This window comes from Passer domesticus, chromosome 8, assembly GCF_036417665.1.
Source record: "Passer domesticus isolate bPasDom1 chromosome 8, bPasDom1.hap1, whole genome shotgun sequence".
In the NCBI taxonomy this organism is placed as follows: domain Eukaryota; kingdom Metazoa; phylum Chordata; class Aves; order Passeriformes; family Passeridae; genus Passer; species Passer domesticus.
Genome location: NC_087481.1, coordinates 5,936,992 through 5,961,737, shown reverse-complemented (window position 1 = coordinate 5,961,737; position 24,746 = coordinate 5,936,992). Strand labels below are relative to the sequence as shown.

The following is a 24,746-nucleotide window of genomic DNA, read 5'->3' as shown; positions in this document are numbered from 1 at the left end:
GCTGAAGGATCAAAGTCACCTCCCTTGGTTCCTCCTTGAGCCCTGGCCAGGCTTTGGGAGGAACCCAAGAGGATGATGAAACCAGATGTTCCTGCACTAGAAGTGCTGTCAGTTTGTTCATTCAGCACTGTCAGAGCTGGGCCCTCTCACAGCGAGGTTGGAGCCTCACCTGTGGCTGGAGGCAGCTGCAGGAATTCCCAGTGTCCAGGAGTGGCTCTGCAGCCCTTGGCTGTGACAGCTTCCCCCAGCTGCTGTGTGGATCTGGGGATGGTAAAGCCTGAGGGTAACTGGTTCGGGATCTTTCTTAATCACTGCTGCAATCTTTGGTGGTGATGATTGGGTGCATTGCTGAGCTGCTCCTTTTGTGATTCTTTGCTGCTTTGAGCTGCAGTAAATGACACTGATTCCTTCAGCTGCAGTCTGTGTCTTTGGTGCTGACCCTGCCCACTGGTAAAACAAAACTGGCACAGTCGGGCCAGATGACAAGAAAATGTTATTTTTAAATGTAAATGTGAGGAATCAGTGCCATCAGAAATTCCCAGATGGGAAGCCCTTCACTGGAGTTGGCTGGCTCTGGAATGGGCTAGGTCAGAGCAGATGTGAGCAGTGGGGCAGTTGGTTAAAAGAAGCTGAACCCCTGGATGTCTTAAAATGCATCCAAAAATTACATATGGAATAAGGAAAAAAACTTGTGTTTTTGGAAGACAAGGGTGAATTTTGTTAATGACACATTGGAAACAGCACCAACTGAAGGAAAAACTGTTGTTGGAACACTGCCACATGGAGTGACAGAAGAAGGTTTCAATCTTGAGCTCAGGTTTGTTTGTGCAAGTGATATAATAATAATAATTATATATAACACAATTATCTATATTTATATCTGTATTACTAAAAATTGATAATGTGAAATAAGGCTGACAATAATTTGTCAGCTTTGGCTGCTCACTGTAAACACTAAATACCCTGGAGAAAAGGACTGGTCAAGACCCAAATGTCAGTGGTAAACTTTGTGAATTGTGCGTAATGAATAAAGGAGGAAGGGATGAAATTGGCATTTTTTTAATAGGATTTGTTTATACTGTGATGCGGAATGCTTTGTCTATTATTGTGAAAAATACAGTGATTAAGACTGCTGGTTTTTTCATATTCCAGACAATCCACAAGGTGCAGCATTGGTTAAATGGGTGAAGGGGTTGTTAAAAGAGCAGTTGACAAAATGAGGAGATGGGAACCTGTCCCCATGGAGACCCCATCTCCCAGATGTGCTCCATGCCCTTAACAATGGCCCACTGGGGAAATGGAAACCCCTGGCTGTGCATGGCTGCACCCAATTTACATTAACAAACTAAGTTGATTATTAGAAGTAGTAAAAAATGATGCTGTGAAAATATCCAATAGTACATCCTGTGAGCTCCAAAAAACACAAATGGGTTTCTGCAGAACCACATGGCCTTGGATTATCTGCTTGCTGGCCAGGGAGGAACCTGGGCTATTCTAGGACAGGAATATTGCAGGGATGTCTGTCGGGGCTGGGTTTGATATCCAACCATCAGGAATCTCCTTGATAGCAAGATCAGGAGAAGAGTGGCAGAAAGAAGAAAATTCTTCCTGGTGGGATTGGCTCCCAAATTGGAAGCTGCTGTGAAATGCATTTGTGGCAGTCACTGTGATCATTGCAGTGTGAGCACTTGGTGTGTTATGGTTCCATGTTAGAGTACTTGTGACACCTTGTGCTGGAAATGGAGTACTGAGATTTGTCTAAAAAGAGACACAGTCTCAAAAAAAAGTGGGCTGTAACAAAGAACATAGAGAATAACAACTAATTAGGGCTGTTTTAGTCAGACCCTGCCTGACTGAAGCCTCAACAACAGGCCCTGAGCCAAAGCTGACCTTTAGATAAACCTTCCAACCAAATGTTATATTTGTATCTGCTCATTAATGAATCATTATTAGCAATATGATTTCTGTATGTGTTCATTGGTGAAACATGGATTTACCTTTCTGTGTTTGGAAACTGGACCAGGCCCCATCTGGCCTTGTTTGGGGGTGAAGGTTCAAATTCACCTCCCTTGGTTCCTCCTTGAGCCCTGGCCAGGCTTTGGAAGAAGCCAAACAGGAGAATTAAACCAGTTATTCCCACACTAGCAGTGATGTCAGCTTGTTTGTTTAACACTGTAAAAGCTGGGGCCTCTCACAGCGAGGCTGGAGCCTCACTGGCTGCAAAGGTGGAGGCACCTGCAGGAATTCCCAGTGTCCAGGAGTGGCTCTCCAGTCCGTGGCTGTGAAAGGGTTAAAAGCACTGTGCCTAGGCATACTTGGGCAAGAATAAGAGACATTGCACCCAACAAGGAAGCTTGCAAAAATTCAGCCACAAGCTAAAGACACAGGATGAAACTTGGCAAGAAATAGGGAACAAAGCTGGCAGAAATGAAAAGCAGAGCTTGATAAAACCAGTGAGGAAATTGCTGAAACAGCCAACAAGAGACTGCGCATGCCTAGAGGAGAAAGGTGAAAAGGGCACAGTGATGAAGACGTCCAGCCTTCATCAGGAGACCCCCGAGGAAGTCGCGGAGCCTTCCTCAGTGCCACCACCAGTGTGCACTGCACCTGTGCCTCGTGTATGCTAATGATTGTAATGAGTACTGAGAAATCGTTTGCATAACCACACCTTTTCTGAGGAGAAACATGAATATGCATAGAGTATAACTGTATATTGTAATCTGCTGTGTGCCTGTGTGCGCTGTCAGGAGGAGATATCCCTGCACACCTGGTGTGCTGAATAAAGTAAATCCCCTTCCTTGGACTTTGTCTGGGAAGTGTCTCTTGGCCCGGTTTGGGGCCATTCACATCCATGGGGTTCTGTCAAGTCACAGTGGAACCTTGGTGCCCTGTTGTTGCACAGCCTCACAATGCTCTCCTGCTGCCATGAGGTCCCTCCCTCGGTGACACACTGCAGCCCTGGTTCCATGAGGGGCTCTTGGCTTCCATGGTGCACGCCTTTGTCACATCTGAGCCTTGCTTCCATGGGTTCCATGGACTGATAGGGGCCCTCTGCATTCCATGGGGCCCAGCTAGATCACAGCAGAGCCTGGCTTTCATCAGGTTCTGATACCTGTTCTGCCAGCTGACTGGGGTGATTTAAAGAACACAGAAACCAATGGGAAGAATGGTCTTACTTTACTGTGAGTGTTAAGGCAATGCAAAGTTAAATTATACATTCAATAAAACTACCTGCTTGGCTTTATCAACAAGCAAAAAGAAGCAAGGTAATGCACCTAATCATTATTACTGGAGACAAAGTGTAATAAATAGGTGTGATTCATGTTGATACAATTGAAACAGTAATCAATATTGATACACTAATTAATATTTTGAAATAATAGAACAGTTAAAGGCATAATGCCAAGAAAGAAGGGGAGAGGAGGGGTTCCCCCCAGCCTATCTCCTGCAGATGTTCAGAACAGGAAGAAGCAAGAGATAACTATTACTAAATTTAGTTGGAAGATAGGAAAATTTGGTGGGACATCATGAAAATGCTAATTATATGAGATTTATTGCTTTGATGCTGGAACATAATATTGGCTTATGTTATATTAGCTTTGGCTTACATTATACTATCTTCCTGCGCATGTGTATTCCAAAAGGTGAATCAAAATACATCGAGGAAGAGGAGAGGCCTTCATCAGGGATGACCTCCAATGAGTGGTGCAACCACCTAAAAAATGGTGGAGCATGCATGGTAAAGGTGATGATGGGGGTGGAGATACAAGTGACAAACTGAAAATGGGAGGAGATGGTAATGACATACAAGATAAAAGAGGGAATTTTGGCTTGGCAAGCTTGTATGAGAGGTGACGGGGGTCAAGCCCTGAACTCCATACCCCGCGCTATCTCGCGCGGTTATTTTTGCTTATGCGTTATTATTACAACCAAATTGTCCCTTATTTTAACCAAATTACATTGTCAATATTTCAAGTGTATTCAAATTTATATATTTTAAGCTATTTAATTAAAATTGCCCTTACACATAATTTTGCTTTGTTTTTTGATGGGATAATTGGGCAAATATAACAATGTGAAGATCCATTCAGAGATCACGGGTTCAGCTGGCCTTTGGCTTTGTCTACCTCATTTCACATGTCCAGTTTCAAGGGCCACTACAAGAGGCACATGTTTGCCTTGCTACCCAGGAGTGCTCTAGTTATTCCTAGGAAAAAAATCAACAGTTGGCTGTCCTGTGCTGTGGTAGAAATCCCATCACAATTGTGACTCTGTGAGCAAAGACAACCGGTGCTTTTTGGGGCTGTAACAGCTGAGAGTGTGGCAGAGCAGGTTTGATATTCTTTTTAGAGTTCTGAAATCATTGTTCCCAAAACAGTCTTTCTCTCCTATCTTCTGTCATCAACCGTGGAACAGAGAACATGGAAAGGGGCAGGGGTTTGTTTAAATTGGTGCTTTCTTTTTAAGTCTTCAAATAGTGTCAGCTCGATGCATGATACTTTAGAAATTGGATTAGTAACACCTATTTCATGCCACCAGAGAGGTGGGATTGAAGACTTCCAACAACAGAAACACTGGATGTGCAAGAGCTCAGTTTTCCACCCCTCACATAAGTAACTTGCTATACTATTTTGAGCAGCCTCAGCCAGATCGATTAAAATACTGCTCCAAACAACAACAGAATGAAAATATTCCACCAAATGGGGAAAAAGAAGAAAAGTGGGCAGCAGCCTTTTCTTCAGAGCTTGTGTTGATTTTGCAAAGTTAGATGCAAACAAGGTTTGCCATATTTCTTTGTCAGAAAAATGCAGCTAATGAATACAAATCTATCCCTGAGGCTGCTAAGTTGGGTATGATTTTAGACCTGGGAGGAGCAAAACAGGTTCCAGAGAAGCTGTGGCTGTGTCACCCTTGGAAGTGTTCAAGGCCACGTTGGATGGGGCTTGGAGCAACCTGATTGAGGGGAAGGTGTCCTGAGTGTGGTGAGTCCATGAAAAGAAACTTTTGGTTTTCCTGAAATGCTGCCTTTGCAAGGGGAGGTCACAACTACCCCTCGTAATTTGAAATGCCCTGAGCAGAACCCAACTGTGCTTTCTCACAGGTGATGAGGGATTTTCACTTGTATTTTATGGGGGATTTTCACAGGGCAGAGCAAGAGCAGCTGAATGTGTTTGACAGGCAAAGAGGGCCAGTGTGGCAGCAGCTGAATTCAATGGAGCTTTTCCTTCTGTGATCCTGTACAACCTGAGGCACTCTGGGGCTCTTGAACCTGGCAGCTGGGCAAGTTAATCATTGGAACAATTGATAAATTAACCTGCTCCACTCTCTTGAGCATGGGTGTGATGAGCCTTAAGTAAAGCCAGGAGCACTTGCCAGGATGGGAGCTTGTTCTTTGCCAGGGTGGAGGGAGAAAATCTTGCTTGGAGTAAATAAAGCAACTCTGCTTCCCCAGGAAGATGAAAAGAAGCAATTAAACATGTGAATGCTGCATGGAATAATTTGCACAAGGCTATATCTCGGCTGCTATGCAGGAATGTTCCAATTCAACCATGATTCTCCCGACCTTTATTTTTCTGGGTTTCCACCACATGATACAAGAGACACTCGAAAAAACCAATACACCTTGTAGGGAGGCATTATTTCCTTTCTTCAGGCTGCCTCTTTCTTTTGTTCCCTCCAGAGCTCTCACTTCATTTCTGCTGTGGTTTGGAGCACGTGCTTCCCTCTTTCCTGATGCCCTGGGCTTCTTTTGGCTCTGGGTGTCACGGACACTATTAATGGTGGGATTTTCCCCTCCATCTTCTTCTGTTTCTTCATGTGGTTTACCTTCATTTACCTGTTGGAGTGATGGATTTTTCTCACCTTTTATTACTCAGTGCTTTTTCTTCATTCTCTAATACCAACTTCTCACTTGCCCTGTGGCTGTTAGGTGCCAGTTATGGAAGCATGAATTCTTTCTCTAGTGCTTGTCTGAGCTTTCACAGGCAGCTGAGAGCTCTTTGGGGTTCACCTTGACTCACTTCAGCGCCTTCCTTGGTGCTGCCTGTGTACTTGAACACTTGAAGGGAATAAAGTCTCAGTGTGGAGATGACAGTTGTGAAACGATGGCCCTTTTGGAGAAGACAAGAATGCTATTGTCAATCTTTTCAAGGATAAATGGAGCACCTGGTTTTGGGAGAAACAGGCTCAGCTCAGCACAGAGGTGGCTGCTGCAGGTGCCCAGGTTTGGAGGGAAGGCTGCAGCTCCTAGGGGTGTGTTGGTGTGGGGCTATAAGGTTTGTGCTGGGTCCCTGGAGCAGTGGGAACACCCCACAGGGAGATGCACATCAGGAAATGGGTGCATAAAAGGCCTGAAGTGTGACCAGCTTTGGTGAAGGGTTCCATAGGAAATAATATTTTTACTGAGATTTTGGACAATTTGAGGCTCCTTCTCGTGTCCTTTGCCCGATGAACATTCCCCTTTGCAAGAGCTTGGGGAATGCAGAGCTCACACAATGAAAATCCCTGATTATTATATCTCTTTTCTGTTCTTTGATGTTGTCATCCCTGCAGGAGTCAGAGGAAGAGAATATGTGTGACCTGCCTGGCTTTAACGTTGTGCCAGGAGCAATGCCATGGGGAAGCTGGTCAGAGGAGCATCTGAGAAGTGTGTGGTACATCAGGGATGTCCTACTACTGATCTTTGCACAGAGATGAAAAAGTATCAGTTTGCATGGCCTGAATGTCTGGCTCGGGACATTCTGCATTGCACGAGATGTGCTGAGTTCATCTGGCTCTGAAATATCATCTCTGCACCTTAGCCAGGAACAGCATCAGAGTTCTGAACAGATTCATCAAAATCAGTCATAACCCAGAGGCAAACCTTGGCAATACACATCGGTGGCATGTGAGGAGACCAAAAGCTTCCATTCTTGTTCTTGCAGAATGAATTCAGCAATAAAATAACCCTCTCTCTTGGCACGAAAATATTTTAGTTTCAGCTCTGCCCCAGACTGTCAGTGTCAAGTATTTCTCTGGGTGCTTGCGGGTAGGTTCTCCCCCTGGAGCTCTCTGCAGGTTGATGCTAATTCCAGATGTTCCCTCAGGTTCAGATGTTTTGCTGCCTGAGCAGAGTGTGCAGAACAGGGATTACAAGCACTGACATTTGCTGTGCTAGAAAGTGCAAGGGACAAATTTGTGCCAATGAAGGTCACACCTTGAGCTAGGAGGATCAATTCTTGTTGTGCTCAGCAGAGTCTGGGGAGAGAGGGGGTTTCCAAAGGAAATCTTGGTCCATGTAGGGCTGAGGCTCCCTCCAGGCTGGCTCCAGCCCCTCAGGGTGCCCAGGAGCAGGGCTTGCCCACAGCCCAGTGCTCCCTCCTTAGCCCTGGGGCTGCCCAGGGAAGAGCCATGGCTGAGGCTCTGCAGGAGCACACAGGCTCAGCCCTGCTCCAACATGGGATCCATGAGCCAGGGCACGCTGGGCTTTGCCCCTACAGCTCCCAAGTGTGTCCAGAGAAACTGCAAGGAGAGGCTCACCTCTGTCAGGGGAACCCCTCTGTGCACAGGGACCCCCACTCCTGGGGTGGCTGTGCCAGGGACCCACTGCCCTGGGAACATGGAGCAAGTGGAAAGTACAACTTGGCAAAATGCTGCCTGTGCCTGAAGTAAATGCAAAGAGAACTGGGGTGTGAAAAATAAAATTTGTTTATTAGAGAAGAACAGCAGCAAAAATAGAGAACATATTTACATTGTAAGAATATTTGTAACAACAACAATCGATAGAACATATATACAGAAAAACCTATCTAACAAAAAAATATGAAACATATTTACAGAAGACAAAAAGCCCTAAAACCTATATCCTAATGACAACACCAAAGTGTAAAACATATGTACAAAAAGGTTGGCATCTCTGTCCATGATGTCCTTTGCACCTGGAAGAAAAGCAAATGCCACGGTCACTCCAGTCAGGCACAGAGGGCTCTTGCATGTGCCCCCAGGCTGGCAGACACTGGCCCAGCAGCAGGACTCTGCTACTAGAACTGAGCCTGGCTGGGTCTGGGATGGAGCTTGTGTGGAGCAAAGCAGGCACAGGACAGGCTGTGGATGGCCACCAGAATCCAGTGCCCTGGGTACAATGTCCCTGAGCAGGGAGCACCCAGCCCAGCCCCAGCCTGGCAGCAGGAGATCCACTCTGCCTGTCCTGCTGCTGGCATTGCTCTTCATGCCAAGATCATGGCCTCTTCCTCACCTTTTTAATCAATGTCCATGTCCTCAACGGACTCTTCCATATCCACATCCATCTCTTCCTCTCCAGGGTCTTCTCCGTCTATTTCCATCTCCTCTGTATCAATCTTGGTATCTACCTCCATCTCCTCCTCTCTGTCTGGGACAGCCTGCAGAGGTAGTAAAACCTCAGAGTGGGCTCCCTGTCCCACTCCATCCCCACAGAGCTCCAGCCCACCCGGGCAGGTGGGGGGTGTCCACCTCCATGGAATGGCACCATACCTTCCTCAGAAGAAAGGGAAGCATCCTGCAGGGCTGGATGATGAAATCCAGGCACTCAGGAGCTGTCAGGAATGATGGGGGTATTGGGGGGATAAGAAGAGTGAAAGGCAAGGGCAGGAGCAAGGTGCAGAGCATGTCAACACAGCAGCCAAGGGTTGTGTTGTGCCCTTTGCTGGGCGCTGGACGTTCCAGCTGGAGCGTGGGCTGTGACATCACAGTTCCCAGGCTCCATCTGAAGTGGACAGTGGAGACCATGGAATGATGGAGTCCCTGCACGGTTGGGCTTGCAAGGGAGCCTGAAGAACAACATCTTGTTCCCAGCTGAGCAGTCTTCCCCCAGAGCAGGCTGCTCAGGGCCCTGTTGCCAAGGATGGGGCATGCACAGCCTCTATGCACAGCCTGGGCCAGTGCCCCACCACCCCCAGTGGAAAAGAGCAGCTTCCTTAGATGCAGCTTCAATCAACCTGCTGCAGTTGAAAGCCATCCCCCCTTGTCCTGTCAGCACAGGCCCTGCTGAACACTCCGTCCCCTTCTTTCCTGCGGGACCCTTCCAGTCCTGCAGAGCCACAGGGAGGCCTCCCAGTGTCTCCTCTCTCCAGGCTGAGCATCCCCAGCCCCACTTGCCCAGCAGTCAGTCACATCAGGGCCAGTCAAGGCTGCAGGGTAGCAAATAGCATCAGGAACTGAGAGATGCAAGCTTTAGACCCAGGTTTGCCTCTAAATGTACAAAATTAATAACATTGGAGAGGAAGATGGTGGGACACTGGTTCTGTTCTAACTGGTGATTTATTTTTCTTCTTTTCTGTCATGCTGACCCAGGTTTTTCTGTTTGAAAGGAAGCTTGGCACAATGTCCATTGTCTTCTCCATTTGTGAAAGACCAAGCGGAGTCTGGGCAGGCTGATATGCAGAGCAAAACCTGAAAATATACTGGTGATCCTGACCCTGGGGGATGCAGATAAACCCTACCAGAAGGAATTTCTGGAAAGCTGATCCTGGTTTACATTATCTTGAGTTTGGCTTTGGCAACTTCACCAGTCTTTTATGAAAAAGCAAACAAAAAACTCAAACAAAATCAGACAAAAACCCAATCAATCAATCAAACAAACACACCCAGCAGCAAACCAATCAAACAAATAGATAAAAAACACCAAATAAAACCAAAGGAAATGAAGAGTTAGTATTAGTTGTGAGGATAGCACAGCAGGAAAATGGCTGCTTCCCACAGGATCACCATCAAAAGCCACATAGAACAGCTGCTCCAAAATATACCCAAGAGGAGAAAAAGAAAAAGTGATCCATGGCAACTTTGGGGGCAGCTCCACATTCAGGTGAAGGATGAGCACGCAGTGGTACAGATCCAGCATTGCCCACCCTCCAGGCTGCTGTTTGCTCCTGGTGAAAGCCCCTTGCAGGACTGTGGCCCCTCTCAGTGCAGTGTCAGTCACTCCCAGAGCTCTCAGCTGAGCCACTGGCATTTGCAGAGTGACATCCAGTGGGATACCATTTTCGGTTTGTCTCCTAATGCCACAGGGGTCCTAAACAGTGTATGCCATCCCATTTTTGTTCTGTTGATATTGACTGCTTGGTTTTATTTTGTCAGCAGTTCTATTCATTATGAATTGGAATATGATGAAGATACTAAGGAAGTTAGCACCTATAATTAGTGCACATAGCTTAACTGATGCGGCAGCTCATTTAATGCTTGCTAGGAAAGACCTAGAAAGATTTAATGAACAAAATTGGTAAAAAAAGAAATGGGGGATTTGTAATAAGTAGTAATACATTTGTTCATTAATTAAATCAATAGCTAAATAACTATACAATATAAAAGAATAGTTAAATAGCCAAAAAAACTTCTTGTGCAGATACATATGGTTGCTGGTTTACTATAGTGCTTTGGGAATTCCATTGTAAAGTTATGCCTTGTGAAAGGAAAGTAATGAGAAGCAGCTGTAATAACAATCCTTAAACTCATTAGAATTGCTTAGCTTGCAGAAAAGTGTATAGTGTTCTGTATAGATATGCCTTATAAGGCATAAGTTCACTCAGCGTTTACAAAGAGGAAGACTAAGGGGGACTAAGCCTTCATCCCACGACCACCAGAAGGCAGAAAAAGACCCCCTAGCAACTGAATGAGCAAGCGCAGAAGACAGATCACGTCATCCCTAAACCCGGAGAAGAAGGCAATAAAAGGTGGACTCAGGGGATAGGAATTTTGTGAGCCAAAGTGGAGCGGAGACTCCGGGCCGCCCAGCGCTGTCCTTGCTTATTCTTGCTTGCAAAAATAATAAAGATAATTATTTGATCCTTAAATTCAGTGGACTTGTTTATCACACTGCCCAGACCCTAAACTGCCCCAAATGTGCCCCAGAAATGTCTCCAGGGACCCCAGAGTGGCCCCTTTTACCCTGTGCGTGAAAATAATAAAAAAATATGTCAAAAGATCTAAAAATAGCACTAATTAGCATTAAGAAGGAGAAATAAATGGCCAATAGTGGTCAATGATTCAATGAAAGGAATTGTTTTATTTAAAACCAATGACAAATAATTTTTTGATTGCTAAAAATGTATTCAATTTTTCACATAAATATCAAAGGTAATAGAAATATACAGTAATACTAATATAAATTTTAAAACTATAATTATAATTTTATAAATTAATCAATCTTATTTATTTTAAAAATGCATACTTTTTTATGTTTTGGGATGTCAGTCCCAGGTGGGCCATGTCAGACATGGTGAGGCTGGGGTGAGGAGCAGGTTGTCCAAAATTGGTCAGCCTGGAAGGGGCTTGTTCCTCTCCATGCCCAGATCTCCTAGGGAGACATTCAGCATCAAGATCACCTGGGGAATCGTTCTTTCACCTCTTTTCTGAACTGAAAAATAAAACCCCACACACGTGATTAAAACCAAACATCATGCTGTCGGTGCACTTTGAAATCTCCCTCCTTAACAGAATTCCAGACTGACTCCAAGCTGCTTCACAAGCCCTGGAGGCTTGGAGGAAAATTGAAGGGAGAGAAAGAGCTCCTGAGGGCTTTCTGTATTTTAATCAGCCCTACGGTGGATTTGGGGCTGGGTCCAGGAGCCTCAGGCACTGAGAGAAGGATGAAGAAGCTGCTCAAGGAGTCAGCAGCAAAACTCCAAGTGCCTTGGAGCATGGCTGGGCCCCAGTGAGGGCAGGGAGTGCCAATGGCTCCCCAGGGACTGCTGAGAGCAGATCCTTGAGGCCAGGAGTGCAGGGAGCCCAAGGCTCTGGGCAGGGAACTGCAATGCTGAGCAAGGCCTGGGCTGGCTGGGGGAAGCAGAAAGGCCAAGGCCTGAGCCCAGCCTGGGCCAGCAGGGCCTGTCCCTCACGGGTGGCTCGGGGCTCTCTGTGGGGCAGGGGGATGTGAGGGGCAGCAAGGACAAATGCCATCAACCTGCAGCCCCTGCCAGCCTGGCCAGGGAGGCCGAGGGAGAGCCAAAGTGCAGCCCCTGCCAGGAAAGTTCCTGCTGTGGGGCCTCCAGAGGCGCTGCCCGAGCCCAGGGCACAAAGGACTGGGTGCCTGTGGCCCTGCCAGCCCTGCCCAGCCCTCGGCCATCTGTCCTGCAGGCTGTGCCCCCTGTGCGTGCTGCTCCTGTGCCCTGGCCGGCTGCACTCGCCCCTCTCGCTGTGCCCCAGCATTTCTCACCCAGCGTTTCTGTGCCCTCCCTGGGCTCCCTGCACCCAGCGCTGCCGGCTCCTGGCACACAGAGCCGGCCATGGCCCAGCCTCACGCTGCCACACCTCGAGCACCACAATTCCACCCTGGCAGGGACTTTGCTTTCTCCTCAGCTCCAGCCTGAACCTTCCAAGCTGCACTTTGGGGAGGTTTCCTGCAATTCCCACTCCCAAGGAAAGCTCTGTCTCCTGCTGTTCATGAACAGAGGAGGGCTGGTGGGAGAAGTGCTGGTCAGAGGCTGTTTGGGGCACAGTGACCGTGAAAATATTGAGTTTTAAAATATTCCATGAAAGGAGGAGGGGCATCAATAAATCTTCTACACTGGACTTTTAAGGGCAGACTTTGGCCTATTGAGGATGCAGATTTGGGGAGTACTAAATCATGTACTGATTCTTTTAAGGGAAACAGCCCTTAAAAACAAAGGGTTCCAGGAAGGATGGACACACTTCAGTAAAGAAACCTTGATGGAGCAAGAGTAGGCTGTTCCTTTTTGCAGAAAGATGACCCAGAGGAAGAAATGACTGGCTTGGCTGGGCATGGAGCTTTTGCATGAATTTAGGGGTTAAAAAGAGGGTGCATCACCTTTGGACATAGAGGCAGGTAAATCAAGAAATTTTTAAGGGTGTTGTTAGGTTCTGCAGATAGAAAATTAGAGAGGTGAAAGCTCAGTTACGACTTAACTTGGATACTTCTGTGAAGGATAATAAAAATGTTTTTATAAGTACATTAATGGAAAAAAGAGAGCTAAGGACAATCTGTATTTCTTATTGTGGGGGATATGGTTAAAAAAGATGAGGAAAAGGGTGAGGTACTTCACCCCTTCTTTGCCTCAGTTTTCAACAATAAGACAGGCCATCCTCAGGACAAGTGTTCTCCTGAGCTGGTAGATGGGCACAGGGAGCAGAACAGCCCCTGGAATCCAGGAGGAAGCAGCTGGGGAGCTGCTGAGCCACGCAGGTGCTCACAGGTGTCTCTGGGAGCAGATGGGTTCCATCGTAGGGGGATGAGAGAGCTGGTGGATGATCTCCCCAAGTTGCTCTCCATCATTTACCATCAGTCCTGGATCAGCAGGGAGGTCCCAGAGGAGTGGAGGTGCCAATGTGAGCCCATCCCCAAGAAGAGCTGGAAGGAGGATCTGGGGAGCTCCAGGCCTGTCAGCCTGATTTGGGTGCCTGGCAAGGTTATGGAGCAGATCACCCTGAGTGCCATCACAGGGCACCCACAGGATGGCCGAGGCATCAGAGCCAGCCAGCGTGGATTTCAGTATCTGCATTGTTGGTCTGGCTGAGGGGATTGAGTCCAGCATCAGCAAATTTGCAGATAACACCAAGCTGGGTGTGAGTGTGGATGTGCTGGAGGAGAGGAGGGCTCTGCACAGGGCCCTGGGCAGGCTGGATCCAGGGCCCAAATCCAACAAGGTGAGGTTAAACAAGTCCAAGTGCCGGGCCCTGCACTTTGGCCACAACATCCCCTGCAGCACTACAGGCTGGTGACAGAGTGGCTGGAGAGCAGCCAGGCAGAAAAGGACTTGAGGGATCAGCACCTGCTCTGCTGCTCCTTCCCGTCTCCCCCAGGGCCCTTGCAGAGCCCCAGCCATGCTGTTTGCCCCCAGCCTGCCCACGGCCAGCCTGGGGCTGCTCACCTTGGGGCTTTTCTGTGCTGGGCATTGGCCTGGCCGTGTTCTTGAGAGAGCCTGGGTAAGGAGCCTGGAGCCCCCAGGGCCTGGCCTGAGGCGTCAGCGCTGCCCCAGCAGTGCCCATGGCCTGTCCCTGCTGCAGCCCTGGCACTGCCACCCCCAGGACTGTGCCCGGCCCCGAGAGCACTCAGGCCCTGCAGCAACACCAGGGCCACCAGGGCAGCGGGGCAGGGCCACGGCAGCAGCACTGGCAACACCAAGTGCTGCTGCTGCTGCTGGGCACAGCTGCTGTGCCAGCACTGATCTGCCCCCAGCTCTGCACACAGACATTGCTGCTGCAGCTCCAGAGAAGGCAACAAAAGGGCATCCCTGAAGAAAACTCTGCTGGGAAATTCTTAATTCATCTAAAGCCACCGAGTGCACAGCTCCTCATTGTCACAGTCTGTGGCCACGGTGAATGTGGAGAGAAACAAAGTCAGAAATGGCAGAAACAATCATCTAGCTTTAGGGAGAATATTTAAAAAAAAAAAAAAGACAGGGAAATCAAAGAACCAAACCAACAGAACTATCAAAAATTAATTTTATTACAAGTGATTTGCAGAAATTGGCAATCAGTTTAATGCTTCCTAAGATGTCCAGTCATCAGTCTCCACACTGCAGCCTTGAGCTCCTGGTTCCTCAGGCTGTAGATCAGGGGATTCAGGGCTGGAGGCACCAGCAAATACAGAACTGACACAAACAGATCCAGGGATGGGGCGGAAATGGAGGAGGGTTTCAGGCAGGCAAATACTGCAGTGCTGAGAAATGCATTTCTCCTGCATTTTTCCTTTACAGATTCTTTCAGTCATCTCCTGAGAGGTACAGTTTTTTCTGGTGCTTTTCATGAAATGATTGTACTCTTGATTTAGATGGAGATTTTAGAATTGATTTCAGATGTAGAAGACTCTGAAGTGAGCACAGAAACAAACTCCCTCTGTCAGCCCATTTTCATCTTCTAGATCACTTTCAAGATGTCCTTGGGGGTGTTGGAATGATGATCACACAGCTCTCCACTTCTGGCTTCAGGCTCTGCAGATTGTTTCTCTGCATTCAGTCAGGCTTGCATTCCCCAGGAGTTCTTGGTAGCCTGTCATGTTTTCTTAGGGTAGAACAGTAACAATGAAAACCTTACCAATGGCACAACTGCCCAGCCCACAAGGAAATAAAAAGAACAAGCTGCCAAATTCTTCAAATATTTGTCCTGCTTTGCTGCAAGTGTGCTGCACACACAGTGTGGAAAGCCAAGAGAAGCTGCAGTTGGTGGCACATCTTGTGATAGAAGCTGCACCTCATTCTTCAGGAAAGGTTCTTGGAAAAAGCATACAGGACTGAGGAGAAGTTTCTGGAAAAACTGAAAGTGCTTTTAAGAAATTAAATGAAAATTGAAACAATTCAAGACGTTTTTCTCGATTTATTTTTATGCTCCCCTTTTCCATCTTGCACTAGTTGTCCATCCCATTAATTCCAACCAGATCTCACCTCTAAGATCCATGAGTTGGCAAGTTTTAGACATTTTAAGATACCATGACCTACACACAGTTTGGCTTCCCCTGTTTTTCTTGGAAAGCAATGTTGGAGAGGTAAGTGCAGTGCTTGGGTCAGGTACAAATTCTGCATTCAGGGATTGCGCTCTGAGAGTGTTTGACCCTCAGCAGGGACAATGCACAGCAGGGACCGAGGGGAATCCTGAGCCACTGTGCAGGAGTCCAGACTCTGGCTCTTGGCTGAACTCGGCAAAGTTCCCGTGTTTGGACAGGCTCAGGGGCTGCCCTCGGGGAACGTGGGGCTCGGGGCGGGCGCGAGCGGGCAACGGACAAACGGACACGGGGACAAACGGCCCCGGAGCTTCAGTTGCAGCAGCGGCAGCGGCAGCAGCAGCAGCGGCAGCAGCAGCGGAAGCAGCGGCAGCGGCAGCAGCAGCGACAGCGAGACAAGAAACTTCAGATTCCCTTCTCCTCTCCCTCTCCCGCTGTCCCGTACCTCTCCCGCTCTCCCTTTCCCGGTCTCCCCTCCTCTCCCCGCCTCCCTCTCCCCGTGCCGGGCCGGGCCATGCCCCCGGCCCGCCCCCGGCCCCGGGCGGGGCTGCCCCGTGCCCGCCCCCGGCCGTCCCGCCGCCTCCTGGCCTCAGCCCAGCTCTGGCCGTGCTGGCGGTGGCGCTGCTGGGCGGGGATCAGTGCCTGGGGCTGGGGTGGTATTGCCGGCTTTTGGCTCCGCCTGGCCCGAGCCCGAGCCCGACCCCGGCCCCGGCCCCGGCCCCGGCCCCGGCCCCGGCCCCGGCCCCGGCCCCGGCTCCTCCCGGGGCCCGCGGAGGACACACGCGGCCCCGCCGCTCCCGCCGCCTCCGCTGCGGCTTGCCCGGCCCGAGCTCCGCCGCTCGGCAGTGCGGCCCCCGGCCCCGAGCCGCCGCTCTCTTGTTCCAGAGAGCGAACGCCGGGGGATGGCCGGGCTGGGGCGGGTGAGGTGCGCTCGGGGGCCGTTGCTGGCCCCGGGCCGAGCGCTGACAGCCGCGTCCCGCCCGCAGGGAAGGCGCAGCAGCGCCTGAAGGAGCGGTACCGGCTGGGCTCGCTGCTGGGCCGGGGCGGATTTGGCAGCGTCTTCGCAGCAACGCGGCTCTCGGACGGCGCCCCGGTGAGCGGCGGGGCCGGCGGCGGGCGCAGGAGGAGGGGGTGGAGGAGGAGGAGCAGGGGGCAGGAGGCGGGAGGAGGATGGCACTGGACAGCGAGCTGAGCCCTGTTCTGCACTTGGCTTGCAGGTGGCCATCAAAAGGGTGCCACGGTACTGCGTCCATCACTGGGGTGAGCTGGTGAGTGAGCGAGGTGCTGTGCTGGGCAGGGATGGGCTGAGGCCCGGCAGGGTAGGGGCTGCCAGGACGCCTCGAGGGAGAGCGGGCATGGGGTCAGAGCAGGGTGCAGAGCATCCCGGGCTGGCTGAGGGCTTCCTGACCCCCGGCACGGCATCAGCCCCACTGACGGCATCGTGCTCCTCCCGCAGCCCAACGGCACCAGCGCTCCCCTGGAGATTGTGCTGCTGGACAAGGTGTCCAGTGGCTTCTCCGGCGTGGTCCAACTGCTGGAGTGGGTTGAGTTCCCCAACGACATCTTCATGGTGCTGGAGCGGCCGGAGCACTGTCAGGACCTGCACCATTTCATTCGGGCACGGGGATTCCTGTCCGAGGGGGTGGCGCGGCAGCTGTTCCGGCAGGTGCTGGAGGCCGTGCGGCACTGCACCAGCTGCGGGGTCCTGCACAGGGATATCAAGCCAGCGAACATCCTCGTTGACCTGGCCACCGGGCAAGCCAAACTGATTGATTTCGGCTGTGGCACCTACCTGCAAGAGACAGCCTACATTCGCTTTGCAGGTGAGCCTACACAGGGCTGTGCTCCTGGTTCTGGTATCTCATGGCCCAGCATCTCAGGGCCCAAGCTGGGTGTGGCAGCGGGGATTCTCCCTTTTGCTGCCCTTCATGGCCCTGAGATTTCAGCTGAGTTGGGTTTGAGCAGGGCTGGGTGGGGAGCCAGCTTCCAGTCCTGCTGGCAGCCTTTGCCCACCACTCTGCCCAGGATTGGGGCTGGGGCAGCCAGCCCAACAAAAACACCCGTAGGTGATGGTAGCAGAGATGGGGGGGCCAGGAACCTGTGCCCCAGCCAGTTTGGTGTGCAGGTGAGAAGGGCTTGGGCTCCTCCACTCACCTGGTTTGTTCTGGGTTTGTTTTTTGGGGCAATGCAGGCAGGGAGGATGAAGGCATGGTTTTCCCTCAGCACTAAGTGTGTTTCTGTCCTGGTTGGGCCTTGCCAGGGCTTCTGCTGCCCTCTTCCAACACACCGATGGCTTCTTTTCCAACCCCATGTGTTGGAAAGAGGGGCAGTGGGTCAACCTGCATACCACTGGGGCAGCCCCTGCATGCCCAGGGATGCTGGGGCCAGCCTCTGGGAGTAGCAGCATCCCCCTGATGAACTCCATCTGTATTCCATAGGAACACCATCATACAGCCCCCCGGAATGGACCCATTTTGGCTGGTACTATGGCAAGCCAGCTACCATCTGGTCCCTGGGTATCGTGCTGCACCAGATGGTCTGCGGGGAGCACCCTTTCAGGAGGGACCAGAACATCAGCTGGGACCATCAGCTCTCGCTGCCACAACGGCTTTCTCCAGGTGGATCCTCATCTCTGGGCACGGGGGGAATACCAGTGCTGGGAGACAGCAGCGGGCTCGCGAGCATCCCGCTCTGGCAGCTGCTGAGGAGGTGACACATGTCCTGCTCTCCTGCTCGCCTCCAAAACAGGGAACTGATGGGAAAGTTTAGGCCCAGCTCTGACCACATCCAGCATGGAGTGGGCAGGGAATGGTTAGGCAAAGCCAACAGGAGCCTTCTCCAACTGACCAGCGGTTTCTGGTTTCTCTGCCCAGAATGCCAAGATCTGATCAGGCGGTGTTTATCCATGCTGGACTGGGACAGACCCTCATTAGAAGAGGTGTTCTGTCATCCTTGGATGCAGGATATTCATCTGCCCTAGAAGAAGGGAGAGAGCCACAGGCACACTGTGCTGCAGGGCCCCGGTAAGTTACAGCTCCACACCTGCCTTGGCCATCAGAAGCGAAGGAACCCCAGACTTTTTTGTCCTGCCTGTGTCACTGCCCAGGGCTCATCAGATGGGAGCACACAGCCCTTGTGCTGGAGCTGAGCTGCTCTGCCCAGCACTGGTGGCCACCATCCAAGCTGGTTTTGCTTGTACTGGTTCCCTGACAGCTAGGGCCCTGGACAGAACCCTGACAGCCTGGTCGGAGCCCAGGGAAGGAGAAGGAGCCCCCAGAGAAGCTGTACCAGGTGGGGCTGCTGCTGCAGGAGACAGCGAGGATCACATCAAGGATGACAGCCTCTTCCTGGACCTGGCCACTGGTAAGCTTAAGATGATGGACTTCAATTCTGGCACCTTCTTCAAAGCCTGGCTGCACAGCAAATTTACAGATGAGTCCACATGCAGGGGGATGCTCACAGATTTGGGCATTGCACAGCCTGGCCTCAACCCAAAAGTTCCCACCCCACTCATTGCTGGGATGGATGCAACTAATTCTTCAGTCAGCTGCCCAGCTGCTTTTGGCAGGGCTGGGGGCATGGGCTGGGGTGGGTACGAAATGGGAGTGGGCTCCTGACCCTGCCAACAGCCCCCAGCACCCACCGTGCCCCGGGCTGGGGCTGGGGCAGCCAGCCCAACACAAACAAACCCCTGTGGTGGGAGCAGAGGTGGGACTCCAGAACCTGTGCCGGGGGTGCTTTGCTGTGCAGGCAAGGAAGGGCTTGGGCTGCTCCACTGCCCTTGTTTGCTTTGGGATCACGGTTATTGTGGGGGGCAGTGCAGGGGGAAGGGAGAAAGCCTGGGCTTTGCTCACACATGGCTGGGTTTTTCCCTGGCATGCAGGGCTTGGGCCTTCCTCAATCCCCTCACAGAGATATGATTTTTCCCTTTGTTCTTTTTTTCCCTTTTTGTCTGTAATCTATTTTCAACAATTTGTTGTTTGTTTTTCTAGAGGAAGCATTCTGGTTGGTCCAGTCTGGATCGGGAAGTTCTTGGGAACAGCTGCGGCGTGGATGGGCCGTGCCCTTGGAGCAGGCTGAGGACATCATTTGGGACCAGCTTTTTTTCCAGCCATGGATGGCATGAGGTGGGTCCCCGTCTGCTTGGCAGGGTGGGCTCAGAGCTTTTGGGAGATGGCAGCGAGCACAGGAGCATCCTGCTCTGGGCAGCTGCTGAGCAGGTGGATGTGCCGTGGCTGGCTGCAGGCTGGGCACATGTCCTGCCCTCCTGCCCTGCTCCCAAAGGCAGCACTGATGGGCAGCTCTGGGCACAGCTCTGGGCACGGCCAGCATGGCCTGGGCACCATGGGCAGCTGGGACAAGGGGACAGGAGCCTTCAGCTGACGGGCAGTTTCTGCTTTCTCTCCTTGCAGCCGGACTCTGCGGATGCTGAGGCAGCTCTGGGCTCTGCCAGGGCTCTGCTGGAGCTCAGCACCGAGCCGGAATCAGCCAAAGAAGAAGTGGTGTCACCTGCAGCACAGACTTGCTTGAGCATTTTGGCAACACAGCTCAAGTTTGCAGAGTGACACCTCCCAAAAATTAAACTTGTTCAATATCTTCTGAAATCAAATCAATCTGGGATGACTCCAAATGACATTTTTCAGCTTGCTCAAGATGTAGCTCAGCCCTGCTCTGAACAGTTCTCTCCCCCATCTGCCTTTTACTTCTCAACTGCTCCCTTTTTTCCCCAGTGAATTCCCAGCCCGTTGCTGTCTCCATCAATTGCTGGCCTTCCTTGTTGCCCCTGACCACAAGGAGGGCTGAGCCCCAGGTTTAGGGACTCATGCTGTCACTGGCTGAGGAGCAGCAATGTTTCAGAGGTCCAGTGGCATTTTAGTGTCATTCAGAGCCACTCTCCAGCCCTCAGCTCTCCTCACTGCTGAGTTCCCACTCCCTTTTCCTTGTCCTTGCAGCAGGATGAGCTCTGTGAATCCCCTTGAGCCTCCCCACTCTTCCCATCCCACGCACCCACCTCAGTGAGGCTGAAGCTGAAGCTTCTCTGTCTCCTCTGGCACTCCAGTCCAGTCCCCTGTGTGGGGAACCCCAGCCCCAGAGCACAGCACACAGCAGCGCAGTCCGGGCTGGAGCAGCTGCCCTGCAGCCCTGGCTTGGCTGTTTGTGGCAGCTGAATGCTCCCTGTTTCCAGCTGTCCCTGCAGGATGACCCCAGGGCAGAGCCCAGCCGGGCTCCCACTGCAGCCCCTGGAGCTTGGGGCAGACAGTGCTCCCAGAGCTGAGGTTCATGGAGAGCAGCCGGAGCTGTGCCTCGCACTCAGTGCTGGCAAGTGTTGTGTTCTCATCTCCTGCAGCCTGAGGGGAAAACAACCTGTGCTGCCAGGCCAGCACTGCCCCTCTGGGCAGGGAGAAGGCTGAAGGGCTTTCCCATTCCAGAGGATCTTGCACTGAGCCTTGGCAGGGCCTGGCAGGGCTGGAGCCGGGTCTGGCCTGCTGTCCGGGACTCACTGCCCACCAACCGCCCCCACGCACAGCGCTCCGTCCTCCAGAGACAGAAGGGTCTGTGTGTGCCAGGGGCTCTTGGATGTCTCTGTATCCATGGACAGAAGGGTCTGTGTGTGCCAGGGGCTCTTGGATGTCTCTGTATCCATGGACAGAAGGGTCTGTGTGTGCCAGGGGCTCTTGGATGTCTCTGTATCCATGGACAGAAGGCTCTGTGTGTGCCAGGGGCTCTTGGATGTCTCTGTATCCATGGACAGAAGGCTCTGTGTGTGCCCGGGTTTCCATAATGTCTCTGTACCCATGGGTATGGGATGAACATGGACAGTGAAAGTGGCAGCCACGTCTCTTGCACGCTCCGTCCTTTGTACACAAGACAAATCCATGCACACCCCCACGTATGGATATATTAATAGGATAGGGATGGATAGAGATTTCCCACAGAGCTCTAACTTTGGCATAACTCACTCTATAACTGTTGGCCAGGGGATTTTTTTCCCAGCTCTGTGTGAGAAGGTGTCCCAGAGCTGAAGGAGCAGCATTCAGAAGCAGTTTCAGGATTTCTAGGCAGGAAGTGGAGCTCACAACCATCCACATAACTCACCATATTCATTGGGATGGGCTGCTGCTTCTCTAGGAATTTGGCCCAACTCAGACATGAGACTTGGAAAAATCTCTCTGGGTTTGTGTAAAAGGGGGAGCAGCACAAACACTTTGTGCCTGTCTGGGGGCACAAGGTCCAAGGAAGTTTGGTGGCAGAAGGTGACCTGGGCTGGTGGCAGGCGAAGTTCCATTCCATGACATCTCAGAGTGGCACAGGACAAAGGTCCAAGTACCCCCAACTCCACTGATGAAGTCCTTGGAGTGCTGCACATCCTCCAGGAAAAGCTGCTGTCACACAATCCACTGGGATTTATAACTTTAATTTCCAACACTTTAGGTACAAATTCTAAAGTGTAATATTTTTACACTCAAGACACAGTCATACACAATCCATCTTTCAATTTCCTATTGATTCAACCACAATTTAAAATTACTTAATATTGAAAACAAAACCCAGAATCTGTTAAAAAAGGGATGCTGAGGTCAGTAATAGGGATCCATGCCATCAGAACCTTTACAAAGTAACTGAGTTCTCTTTTTAAAAAGATCAGTTACCTCTTAATCCAAAGTTAGAGAAGATTTTCACTACACATTTGTTTTTTGTTTTTATCTTTCATATTTTTATTTTTTCCTTTTTTTTAAACAGAGAACTCGTAATAAAAGAGGAATGTATAGCAAAATGAGAAACATTTCTGATAAACAATGAAAACGTAGGCTCCTCCTCTGTTTACTTTACTCTGGATACCCTTAAGAAAAAAATCTAGCAGATATGAGCAGAGGTGTGAAGTGTTTCATTTGGACTAAGCTGGAGTTCAGCACTGCTGACATGCTGATCCAGTCAAGAGCTGCAGAATTCTTTTGCACATCTCGAACCCTGTGTTTGCAGGCACAGCACCTGCAGTGCTGATGCACCAATGCACATGAATAACTCTGTTATTCCCTCTCAGAATTCGGGCTCTGCCCCAGCACGAGGTGCTGCAGCCCTTTGCTCCTGGTTCCCATGTGGAGCAGCTCCCTTCCTGCTGGCTGAGCTGCTCAGGCAGAGCTCGGCAGCTCCTGGCCCTGCAGGGCTGAGGCTTTTCCCCACTGCTGGGCACAGACTGATGGAGCATCACTGCTGAACACAGGGGCACATAGAGGGACCAGGAGCAGCTGCCTTTGGCCACCTGAGGCTCCAAGGCCCAAACTCTGAGCAGCCAGGGCTGGAAGAGACTCGCAGGCTCCCTGGTGGCTGTGCTGCCCCGCTTGTGCCTGGCCCAGCTTTGCTTGGGGCAGAGGGAGAACAAGGGGCAGCTCCCTCCCAGCCCCAGCCCAGGGACCCCTCCAGCCCCGGGGCTTGGGGCACTGTCAGCACCTGCTGCTCCAGCCACCGCTCCTGCTGGCCCTGACAGCAACACCCAAACTGGGGCTGATCCCGAGGGAGCAGCAGCAGGGCCTGGATCTGATCCCTGACTCTGGGGCAGGGCTAGACAAATGACCCCACAGCAGCAGCAGCAGCAGCAGCAGCAGATGGAGCTGACTTTCAGCACAGCCCCTGCCACTCTTCCCTGCCGTGTGCAGCGGTGTCACAGCAGCCTGAGGCACCTGGGAGCCCCCAGTGCCAGCAGGGACTTGAGATGGCAGCCCTGGGCTCCTGGAGGTTGTGCAAGGAACAGAGCTGGGGACTCCCTGTCCATGGGGAGCTTCCAGATGGAAAAGGCTGCTGTGCCCAGGCAGCTCCAAGGCCACAGCAAGGAGGGTCTCAACCACTGGATCTGTGCCAGTCCCACAGTCCTGGGCAGCAGCCACTGAGCCCTGGGGGAACAGAGGGCACAGCAAGAGGGACAAAGCCAGGCAAGGTCAGAGACTGGAGAGAGCCAGACCTGGGACAGGAACAGCTGCTTCAATGCACTCTTGGAGAAAGCTCTTGGCTGGTTCAAAACACTGAAAGGCGTGAAGGGCAGAGAGGAGGCCACACCAAACAATGCTCCTGTTTCCATACCCTCCCCTCTCTGTGTCCCGGGGGAATTGGATGGACTGTGCTCTTCTCTCCGAGTCGTCTTGTTCAGCATGAGCAGCTTAGCACCAGGAGCTGAAGGAGCTGCAGCCATAGGCCACAAGAGCTGAGCAAGAGGGAACTTTTGGAGCAAAGTAATGCTGCTCAAATAGACCTAGCTGAATGCAGCGGATATAATAATGGAATCACAGCATCCTTTCTGTTGGAAAAGACCTCTGAGCTCATCCAGCCCAGCTGTTCACCCAGCAGTGCCAAGCCCAGCACTAAACCACGTCCCTGAAGTGCCAAGGCCTGGACAACAGCCCTGAGTGAGGCCTGAACAGCAGGCCCTGAGGCAAAGGTGGCCTCTGGATGAACCTTCCAACCAAAGGTTATCTTTGTATCTGCTCACTGATGAAATATGCATGGTCATTAGCACTGTGATAGATGTAGCCACTCATTAGTGACACAGGTATTGATCTTTTTGTATTTGCAAGCCAGACAGGGCCATGAAATCTGACATCTGGCCTTGTTTGGGGCTGAAGGATCAAAGTCAGCTCCCTTGGTTCCTCCTTGGGCCCTGGCCAGGCTTTGGGAGGGACCCAAGAGGAGGATGAAACCAGATGTTCCCACACTAGAAGTGCTGTCAGTTTGTTCATTCAGCACTGTCAGAGCTGGGCCCTCTCCCAGCGGGGTTGGAGCCTCAGCTGTGGCTGGAGGCAGCTGCAGGAATTCCCAGTGTCCAGGAGTGGCTCTGCAGCCCTTGGCTGGGACAGCTTCCCCCAGCTGCTGTGTGGATCTGGGGGATGGTGAAGTCTGAGGGGAACAGATGCTGGATCTTTCTTAATCACTGCAGGCAATCTTTGGTGGTGATGGTTGGGTGCATTGCTGAGCTGCTCCTTTTGTGATCCTTTGCTGCTTTGAGCTGCAGTAAATGACACTGATTCCTTCAGTTGGAGTCTGTGTCTTGGTGCTGACCCTGCCCACTGGTAAAACAAAACTGGTAGAGTCTGGCCAGATCACAACAAAATGTCTCTTGTTAAATGTAAATGTGAGGAGTCAGTGCCATCAGAAATTCCCAGATGGGAAGCCCTTCCCTGGAGTTGGCTGGCTCTGGAGTGGGCTGAGGTCGCAGCACCGTGTGAGCAGTGGGGCAGTTGGTTAAAAGAAGCGGAACCCCTGGATGTCTTAAAATGCATCCAAAAATTGCATACAGAAAAGGAAAAAAACTTGTGGGTTTGGGCAGACAAAGATGAATTTGTTAACAGTA

At 51.2% G+C, this 24,746-nt stretch overlaps 1 protein-coding gene and 3 long non-coding RNA genes across 4 annotated transcripts in view; 3 read left to right on the top strand and 1 right to left on the bottom strand.

Annotated features, from left to right (window-relative positions):
* The window catches only part of LOC135306203 (zinc finger protein 850-like), a 375,138-nt gene that overhangs the window by 295,314 nt on the left and 55,078 nt on the right, over positions 1-24,746 (top strand). The gene's annotated exons all lie outside the window — the stretch shown is intronic.
* On the top strand, positions 1,484-6,876 carry LOC135305745 (uncharacterized). The gene is made up of 3 exons (XR_010366729.1): positions 1,484-3,266; positions 3,645-3,739; positions 6,553-6,876. It is a non-coding gene; the product is annotated as an uncharacterized LOC135305745 (long non-coding RNA).
* Positions 7,691-8,631, bottom strand: LOC135305742 (uncharacterized). Its single transcript, XR_010366726.1, has 3 exons — positions 8,491-8,631; positions 8,234-8,378; positions 7,691-7,916 (listed from the first exon to the last, which is right to left on the bottom strand). It is a non-coding gene; the product is annotated as an uncharacterized LOC135305742 (long non-coding RNA).
* LOC135305796 (uncharacterized) lies at positions 8,743-9,626 on the top strand. The gene is made up of 2 exons (XR_010366780.1): positions 8,743-9,199; positions 9,310-9,626. It is a non-coding gene; the product is annotated as an uncharacterized LOC135305796 (long non-coding RNA).